This window comes from Nicotiana tabacum, chromosome 8, assembly GCF_000715075.1.
Source record: "Nicotiana tabacum cultivar K326 chromosome 8, ASM71507v2, whole genome shotgun sequence".
Classification (NCBI taxonomy): Eukaryota; Viridiplantae; Streptophyta; class Magnoliopsida; order Solanales; family Solanaceae; genus Nicotiana; species Nicotiana tabacum.
Window position 1 is genome coordinate 86,384,512 of NC_134087.1, and position 10,649 is coordinate 86,395,160.

The following is a 10,649-nucleotide window of genomic DNA, read 5'->3' on the forward strand; positions in this document are numbered from 1 at the left end:
CTTACTTTATTATTGCAATTTCGTGAAAAATTGTGAAGTTGGTGAATTAAAGTATTCAAGTCTTCAAGTTTTCAACAATATTCAATTTTCAAGAAGTTGTGGGTTTCAACTAGTTCATAAATTTACTGGAGACCGTAGCGGTACGGGCAGTTTAACTAGACACATATTGAAACACCCTAGAGATAAAGCTAGATTTTTACAAATGAAAGCTGCGCAAGAGGGGACAAGTGTAGATAGTACGGTTAACCCTAGTACAGGTTCAAATCTAGTTCAACCGGGAATTAACACTGTTACCGGTGGCATTTTATATTATGATCCAAATAAAGATCGTGAAGAATTGGCAAAAATGGTTACTGTTATGTGCTTACCCTATAGTTTTCCTTCTAACCCTCATTTTGTTCATTATATTAGAAGAGTTTTTAATCCTACTTATAAAGGATGACCTCGCGCAACCGTAAAGAGCGATATTTATAAATATAAACATGAATATGAACAATATTTGAGCTATTTATTTACTCATATAGATTGTCGCATTGCTATTACTACTGATATTGGTAGAAGTGGTAATGACTGTGATTATCTAACTGTTACAAGTCATTGGATAGATGCGGAGTGGATAATGCAAAAGCGCATTATTGCTTATAGAATACATAGACTAATAAAGCGCGATATTTACTACGGTTAACCCTAGTACAGGTTCAAAAAGGATTTATGAGATTTGTTAGAGATAATACATAGACTAACATGTAACTTGTATTTTGGCAAATCTTCCTTAGTTTTTTTTCCTTTTAATGGTGGTATTAGTACCTTGTTGTGCTCATTCCATTGGGGGAGGAAGACTAAGAAAGATATTGTCATTCTTTGTTAATGTCGTAATAGTAAAATATATAAGACATTCCCTTGAATATTTCTTTGCAATTTATTTTGTGTTTAAATTTGATATAGTATATATATTATATATCTAATACATATAAACTATATATATATATAATACATATGTGTATGTATATATATATACATACATACACATATATATATAAGGCAATATATATATCTCTAATACATATAAACTATATATATATATACGTATATATAAGGTAATATATATTACATAAGGCAATATATAATTATATATACACATAATACACCCTTATATATACATACTATACATACTATATATTATTTATATAGCTACATATAAGCAATTTATACTAGTATATACATATATAGTTTACAAGAAAGTGCCTTAGATAAAAAAAATTAAAAAAATAGCCTATATATGTGTGTGTGTGTGTGTGTGTGTATATATATATATATATATACATACATACATACATATATATAAGGCAATATATATTACATAAGGCAATATATAATTATATATACACATAATACACCCTTATATATACATACTATATATACTATATATATTTATATAGCTATATATAAGCAATTTATACTAGTATATACATATATAGTTTACAAGAAAGTGCCTTAGGTAAAAAAAATTAAAAAAATAGCCTATATATATATATGTGTGTGTATATATAAGGCAATATATATTACATAAGGCAATATATAATTATATATACACATAATACACCCTTATATATACATACTATATATACTATATATATTTATATAGCTATATATAAGCAATTTATACTAGTATATACATATATAGTTTACAAGAAAATGCCTTATATTAAAAAAATAGCCCGAAACAAAAAAAAACGTTAGGCCCGTTTAGGCCCGCGGGCCCGGCCCATTTAGCCCGGGACCATGTGGGCTTAGGACCGCCGTGGGCCGGTTCTACACATTGGGACTGTTTGGCCCGCGACCGCCTCGGCCCGGCCCGTCTCAAGCCCAGACCCGTTTGGCCGGGGCCACAATACAGCCTTATGTAAGAACCATGGCCAAATGACCTGCCACAGTGACCTGAACGGGTTGGCTGAGCATGCCTGAATGAACGGCCTCTGCCGTGTTGAAACTGGCCTCCCGAAGAAGAACCCCCAAAACTACTAGATCCCCAGGCCTCTTGGCCTCCCTCTCTTCTCGCTCCTGATGACGAACTGACTCAATCTCTCTAGCAATTTCAACCACCTCCTCATAAGTAGAGCTAGATACTCTCTCTGGTCATAAAAATCAGTAGTTGATAGTTGAGGCCATCAATAAACCTCCTGATCCTCGCCTTATTTATGGGAGCTAACCAAATAGCATGACGGACCAACTCGGAGAACCTCATCTCATACTGCGTCACGGACAGGCCCTCTTAACGCAGTTGCTCGAACTCCCTACGCAGCTCCTCCCTGCAGGAATGCGGTACATACTTCTCTAGAAAGAGAATGGAGAACTGATGCCAGTTAAGTGGTGCACCAACAGACCTACGCCTCTCATAAGCCTCCCACCAAGTGAAGGCAGCCCCGGAAAACTGAAAAGTAGTAAATGAAACCCCACTAGTCTCAAGAATACCTGTTGTATGCAACATCCTCTAACACTTATCCAAGAAACCCTAGCATCCTCGCCTCTACACCACTAAAAGTCGGATGTTGAAGTCTACCAAACCTCTCCAATCGACGCTGCTCGTCATCAGGCATAACTAGAACCACAAAATCCTGAGCAGGTGCAACCGGCTGGGCTGGTGGTCCCTCCGGTGGCGCCTATCGTGATACTAGGCCAACCACTTATTTCCAAATACTTCATTTTTCGAATAAAAACTTAAGGTAAATCACAATTTTAACAGAAATTCAATGAGATAAAAGTTTAAATCAAATCCAACGAAAAGAAACACAGTCCCGACCTCGGGTGTCACTAGATCATAAGCCAAACACTAATACAACTGTTCGAAATAACATGACCAACACAGTCTGAGAATATCCAAAACATATAAACTAAAGGAAGATAAGAAAAAGAGAAGGCGGAACTGCAGTCGCCAAGCAGCTAACTCGCAATCCCCAAGTGAAAGTCCGCACAATAAGATCAGTAGGCGCTACCGTGCCCCGAGTTACCTGGATCTGCACACAGGGGTGCAGGGGGTAATGTGAGTACACCAACTCAGTAAGTAACAAGTCCAACCTATGGACTAACAAGTAGTGAAGGACCAAACCTCAACAGGTAATAACATATATCTGAACAGGAAAAGTAGGCATGCTTACAGTTTAAGTAAAGTTCAACAGTATTTAAATGCAACTGACAGTACGAAGTTCAAAGCTCAGAGATTTTACATATACAAATGCACAACTAGCATGATCAATGACCCATGAACCTCCACTTACAAGTATTCAACCCCTCAGTAATGTATATGGTCATCCGGCCCAGGGAAGATCCATTCCGGAATATACATCACTGACTGCAGTCATCCAATACCGAGGACACACGCCAGTCCAGCCTCACGGAGAAGATCCATCTCCCGGTATAATACTTTGGACAAGATCCATGTCCAGGGAAGATCCATCCCTAAATATCATCATCTACTGCGCTCACTGGGGTGTAAAGACTCCGGAGGGGCTTCTCTCATTAGCCCAAGCGCTATAACAAAGCCAACGAAGGCTTGTTCAATATCTCGTTGTGGTGTGCATCCCAATCTCATACTGTCAGTCAATATCAGGCTCTCGGCCTCACTCAATCATAACTCACCAGTCTCACACACGGGCTCCAATGTCATGATACTAGCCGGATCAACAATAAAATGTGGCAAATAGTAATAATCGAGACTGAGACATGATATAATATGCATAGAAGGGACTGAGTACGAAATATCAGTAAAATAAATGATATAACAGCAAGAAACGACCTCTAGGGTCTAAATGATATCGGCGTGAAGCCTTAACATGATAATCAGCATGATTTACAGCTCAACAACTAAATCACACAATTACAACATAGATATCGGTAAAAAAGAATCACTAAGCAGTGTTCTGGAATTATCCAGGTCGCGTTTCTTATGGTGCACTCCCATACGCCCATCATTTGGCATAGTGTCACCTTTATAACAATCATAGAACACATACTTCGGCGTTTTGAACCCGCAAAACTAAGGTTGGAAGCGTTACTTACCTCAAGTCAAGTCAAACTCTAGTCCGCGACGCCTTTTCCTCTCGATTCGGCCTCCAAATGCCCCGAATCTAACCAAAATCAGTACATAACCATCAAAATATGCTAAGGGGACAAAGCCCACTCGAAAATAATCAAATTACATCAAAATCCCGAAATTGGTCAAAACCCGACCCCCGGGACCACGTCTCGGATTTTGATAAAAATCACAAAACTAGAATCCTTACACTCTCACGAGTTCATACATATCAAGAATACCAAAATCCGACCACAAATGACCCCTCAAATCCCTAGATTTAGGTCTCCAATTTTCAAGCCTTAACTCCCCAATTTTAGGCTTCAAATCCCCCAAATTTCATTTTTAATTAGGTATAAATCACATTAGGAACGAGTATTAAGTCCATAATTCTTACCTCCAAGAAGTTCTCTTTGATTCCCTCTTCAATCTCCCTCAAGAAGCTCCAAAACCGAGTCAAAAATGGTGAACTTAGGCCAAATATCGCGAAAATGACCTTTTAAACATTCTACCTAGTGATTTTAAATCCTTCTCCGCAAACGCGGTCAAAGCCTCACGTTCGCGAAGCACAAGAATACCGTTGACCAAAAATCCTCTTACGCGAACACGATGACTCCTCGCGAACGCGATGCCTCAGCAAATCAAACCTTCGCGAACGCAACATCACCATCGCGAATGCATTGAACACAGACCCAGCCCTTTGCAAACGTAGGACCCTCATCGTGAATGCGAAGGCCAACACTCCTACCTCACATCCTAACCCTTTGCAAACGTGAGGGTCCACTCGCGAACGCGAAGCACAACTATCTGCAACACTAATAGCAGTTTTCTACAACTTTTTCCAACATGATATGATCCATTCAACCACCCGAAACTCTCCCGAGGCCCTCGAGACCTCAACCAAACATGCCAACATATCCAATAACCTCATTCAAACTTGTTCCAACCTTCGGAACACTCAAAAAATCATCAAAACACCAAATTTACATCGAATTCAAGACTAAGAATTCCAAAAGCATCCAAATTTCGCTTTCGATCAAAAAGTCTATCAAACCTCGTCCGAATGACCTGAAATTTTGCACACACATCACAAATGACACAACGGACCTACTTCAACTTCCGTAATTCCATTCCAACCCCTATATCAAAATCTCACCTATCAACCGAGAAACGCCAAAATTTCAATTTCGCCAATTCAAGCCTAAATCTACTCTGGACCTCCAAAACACATTCTGATCACGCTCCTAAGTCCCAAATCACCTCCCGAAACTATCTGAACCATCAGAATTTACATCCGATCCCTTTTTCATATAAGTCAACATCCGGTTAACTTTTCCAACTTAAGCTTACTCAAAAGAGACTAGGTGTCTCAAACCTTACCAGAACCTCTCCGAAGCCACACCAACCAATCCGATAACGCATAATGCGTCTGGACAAGACAATAAGAAATAGAAATGGGTGAAACAGAGCGGTAACTCATGAAACAACCGATCGGGTCGTTACACACAGATTAGCCTGTATCATATGATTTCTAGATAAAATAATTTGTGATATCGTGTGGCATGTGCTCAATTGTGAAATAATCCTTTTTCATTTTCTAAATTAGTTTCAATGAAATACAAGTTTGCTTTAAAATGATATGATCCATCTACTTGCAAGATACAGATGCCTTTTCAACTCAACTAAATGAAACAAACAGGAAGTTTGCTTAGACAACCCATTCAACAATGACAAAAGTAGACAGTAGTCATAATTGGTTCCTGAAGTTTAGAACTAACCAAACTACTATATCATGCATCCACCAACTAGTTTGGAAAGGGAACTAACAAGAAAATTATAAGTCTAATTTGAATAGGATATGGTATTTGAGTCATAATGCATACACATAATGAAAGTCAACAACAAAAGATTAAAACGGAAGAAACAGAGACTGTTGCTTATTTACTTGTCTTATTATATGGCTCTTCTGCAACAACAGATATAATAAATCATGGAATAAAGAAACAGATCTTACATTTATCCTAAACTAACAATTGATGAGTACAACTTATGCATCAAATACAGTAATACTTTATGCCAAGATACTACACTTGCAGAGTTGAAATTGTGACATTTATGTCACGACGTAGATAGAGCTACATCAAAAAGAAAAAATTGAAATTCAAAATCAGCCTTTCAAAGTTCTATCAAAATGCTATAATTAGTAAGTACCAAGAGATAATTGATCCAATTTCATAGGGTAAAAAGTATAGGAAAAATGAGAAAACTCACGTGTCAACTATCTCACTATAGAACTGGATCGAAGTAGACGGTGCTGGGATTGACGGAAGAGGGCAACGGTTTGAGCGAACTGGAAAAAATTCGATTTGAGCGTTCAGATGAACAAATTAAACAGAAAAAGGGAAAAAAACTTACAGTATGAGAAGAAAGAGAGAGAGCTGAGTGATTAGTAACAAGATTCCAACAGAAAGAGCCGGAAAGCAAAAGAAAAATTAGAAAAAATCATTAACATGTTATTTAATCAACCATAAATTACATAAAATTTCAGTGACTACTAATGACCAATAACAACAGCAAATGAGCTTTACAAGAATATGATTTTTTTTTTTAAAAAAAAAGAGAAAGAAAGAGGAACATAAATAAAAGATGTAAAAGTCTTGATCAGACTTCAGACCAAATCGTTATAAGCGTTATCTATTCTTTCAAACAACAGATTGTCCATATACTTTAAATCAAATGTATTAATTTTACTTCATATTCATTTATTATTTACGCTTTCATGGTTCCGAAACAGGTTTCTGAATTAAACAAATTAAATGGATATACATGATTTCATATAGAAGGCAAAGCTAAGGTTGATTTAATTTACCAACTTCAAAAAAGGCTCTAACATCCTTCTGGATTATTTAATTCTCTCTATTCATAGTTCCATATTATACGTTGTGAAATAAAAAATTATTCAATACTCTTGAAAATCCCCTCAGTATATATATAGTTTTGTTAATATACACATCAAATTCACATCTAAAATGACGCTCAGTTGCAACTTTATTCAAGCTGTTAAGTGACAAACAAATTAAATATTTGACTGCAAACTTAATAAATCCGCCACACATAATCCAATAGATGAAATCCAATCAAATTAAAGTGAGGACTAACCGAACCAAACTGAAGATAGCCCAGATGCTCCTTTCCCTGTTCTAAGTTGAATTATGAGTAGCAAGAGAAGGGGAAATTAGTAGGGTAAAATGGTAAAGCAGCAGAACCGATCTAGTTGAGGATATATAGCAATGTCTATTCTGGAAATCCCCATAGACATAGTGGGATATATATATTTGGGGAGAGAGGGGTTATCGGTGTCGAGCAGAGAGAGGGGGGTTATTGGTGAGCAGAGAGAGAGAAAATTAGGGAAATAGGGTTTGGATGTGGAATATTAGATTAATATTACAAACCACCGTAGTCGCAAACCTGCTTAAAATTCTTTTATTATTTTAATTTTAATTTTGCGACCGATACAGTCGCTTAGTGGGTCAACAGAAATATTTGACTTTTTAATGTCCGACCGAATCGGTCACAAAAGTGAAGGCGGGAAATCGGTGCGTTGTTTTCCCACTGCCTTGGTCGGAATAATAGTCATTTTTTTAAAAAAAAATAAGTATAAAAATTCAATCCCTTTGCGACTATTGCGGTCGCAAAAGTAGTCCCATTAGCGACTACTTCATTTTCAGTTACAAATTGATGTTTTTCTAGTATGAGTCTTGCGAATCAGTATGATGACGTCCATACCTATCTTCGAGAGGCTACAGGGCATTTAGGATAAACTTCATATCTTTCTTTCCTTATCGTACGGTATTGATTCAGCTTGAAGCGTAACTCTTTGAATTCCTTTCATGCATTCATGTGCGCATGTGAGTGCTCGGTATCGGTTGTGCATCGATGACTTGTGTTTACATGGATAAGGTGCGAGATGTGATTTATGTGTGCTGATGATGGGTCAGTCTAGAGGACTTGAGTCTGGGTTTTGACTGTAACTTGAGCATGGGGATTGTGGTTGTGTGAGCATGTGCTTTTGGACTTATACATCTTGTAGTATCCCTATGCGTGGAATTTGTGGCCGGCGAGTGGTTGGATGATTAAATGATGAGTAAGATGTGATTGCGGGCTTTGTTTAGATGATTTGAATGTGACGAGAAGAGTCTTCTTGAGATGTAAAAAGGATAAATGGGTGCTTGATTTCTGCCTTGATGTGATGTATAGTCTCGAGTTATAAGTGTATTGAAAGTTTTTCATGTTGTTTAATTGTGGAACGAATTTGATTCTCATGTCTTATTGATGAGTTCAGACTTAGAAAGATTAAGTGATGGCATAGTAGTTGTGACTAGAGTATGAGATTTACATTAGATGGTGTTGAGACGCGCGGTATTTCTATATCATTGTGGATTATACATTTCAGTATTAGGAAGGTGAAGGAAATGGCTTTAGATTCACAGAATGTCTTTTCAAAGTGGGTTTCTCGGTTGTGGTACTTTGGGGTGCTAAGAGGGAATACAGCGGCTTATGGGCCTTAGGGCGGTGTGGTTTTTATGTTAGGATCTCTTACGGCGAGCTTTTGGGGTAAGGATCGTAGTGTTCTTGCAAGGAGGGGTATCAACTTAAGGATAATTTAGATGAAATTGGGCAGTTTGATAGTAGGTTGGATCGGCACAGTAATGGTATGATCGATTCTTTAGGCACTTATGATGTGGTGAGTCTCCACAGGTGTTTCGTGGCAATGCTATTGGGTTTTGGCGACTGTGTGGCTTGGTTGAGTTAGAGGGATTCAGTTCTGATAGCTTGGTTATATGCAAATGGATTCCAAAGAGTTCTCGATAATTTCTATCACGGTTCGAGGTAGATATTTCCTACTGGCATAAGGAACATGTTGTGTTTGGGATTTTCTCCCAGATGAGATCAAATGGAAGGTTTCTAACTGATCGGGTATGTATTATGCTGGCGACTCAGAGTTTATTATTAGATTCTTGTGCTTTTCATATGATGGCATGATAGATGCAGTGTGTTGTGAAAGATTGAGATTTGCATGTGGAAGGTCACGCTTCAGTTTTGAAAGAAAGGTCATGAATTCTTAGACAACACAGACAGTTTCAGATGTCTAGATGAATGCTATTACTACTTGGTATTGCTTGAGAAGGTATGCATTTCAAAAGGCGCATTGTGTTTTGACTTATGGATGCTTCATTGGTATTGCGGTGCTCACCTAGTTGATCGATTGCTGATATTCAGATTTTGCTATATGGAACGGAAGAATTATAGAAATATTCCTCGTGGGATGATCGTGTATGAGAGATGTGTTAGACATTCGGGCGGTGGAGTTGGTATCAGGTATGGTGATTCGTGTGTTCTATGGATTTGGAGACTAGGAGTTCTCAGAAGTAGATTATTTTGAGGTTGTGAACTGTGAAAATGTGGCCAAAGCTAGCTAGATGATAGTATGTGTTATGGTTATGTCGTTGTGGACTTTTGGAGGGCTATTTGTCCATTCGGGGATGACCAGAGTTGATTTGGGGCCTATTGGTAGGCCCAATAAGGATGTGTATTCTGTATCAGATCAGATTTGCTTGCTCATGTGCAGCTGTTACCACTAGTATATCATCGGGCGGAATAGATGTTATTCGCGCCTTGGTCTATGTTATGTGTTTCTCTCTTATGCTATGACGAGTTGTGAGGGTTACATGATTCTTCGCACATATTGTAATTTCATTTGGGCCTTATGGCATTATGGGCGAGATGGCCTTCGTGATGTTGACTTGCTTATTGCACCATAGTTGTGCTTCTCTTCCTCAGCATTATTTGTGCCTAATCATTTTACCACAATTATATATTGTGCACTCTATCATGCTTGATGTTGATGCACATGTGATCAGTGAGCCCGAGTATTATGGCTCGATGGGTACCTTATATGGATTGATATGATGGGATCGGGTTGCGCCGCAATGGTACTGTGATGAAATGTAACTCCTTATGCTTATTCGTGTATTTTGATTTCACCTTGTTAAAAATAGTTCATAGGAAAATGTTAAAAATTTCCCTTCCTGCTTAACTGCTTAGTAGCCTTCCTATTTAACTTTCTTACTATTATCTGTCATGTTTGAATTATTACTTATTGGTGTACGAGACCGCGTTGTGTGGGGCTCCATATGGTTTTTGGTGAGACTTGTCGCTTGGGATACTTGTATTAGCTGGGACGAGGTTTCTAGACCTGATAGTTGCACTATCGTATTGGGATAAGGAGTGTTCAGAAGAATGATACCATATTTTCGCTAAGGATTTGGGCAATGGCCCTGATCGGACAAGTGAGCTTCTTGGCTGATTGATCAGATGGGTGGTTAAGCGATTCTATATGTTTCCTTCATCATCGGCAGTGTACGAAGGTTTTGAATGAGGTTTTATTTGATGAGGTTTACTACTGGTACCGGATTTGTTTTTGAGCAGTTATGGTGGCCTTAGTAGTTACTATCGTGAGTATCTGAGTGATGGGGCATATCATGTGATCACATCTTGGCTTTTGCTTATGACTTAATGC

At 38.1% G+C, this 10,649-nt stretch overlaps 1 long non-coding RNA gene across 2 annotated transcripts; it reads right to left on the reverse strand.

The window, feature by feature from the left end:
- Positions 1–2,780: 2,780 nt before the first annotated feature.
- LOC107789663 (uncharacterized) lies at positions 2,781–7,506 on the reverse strand. Of its 2 annotated transcripts, none has more exons than XR_001648893.2 (3): positions 7,229–7,506; positions 6,341–6,419; positions 2,781–3,014 (listed from the first exon to the last, which is right to left on the reverse strand). It is a non-coding gene; the product is annotated as an uncharacterized LOC107789663 (long non-coding RNA). The 2 variants fall into 2 exon arrangements; XR_001648892.2 differs by lacking the exon at positions 2,781–3,014 and adding an exon at positions 5,979–6,204.
- Positions 7,507–10,649: the final 3,143 nt, after the last annotated feature.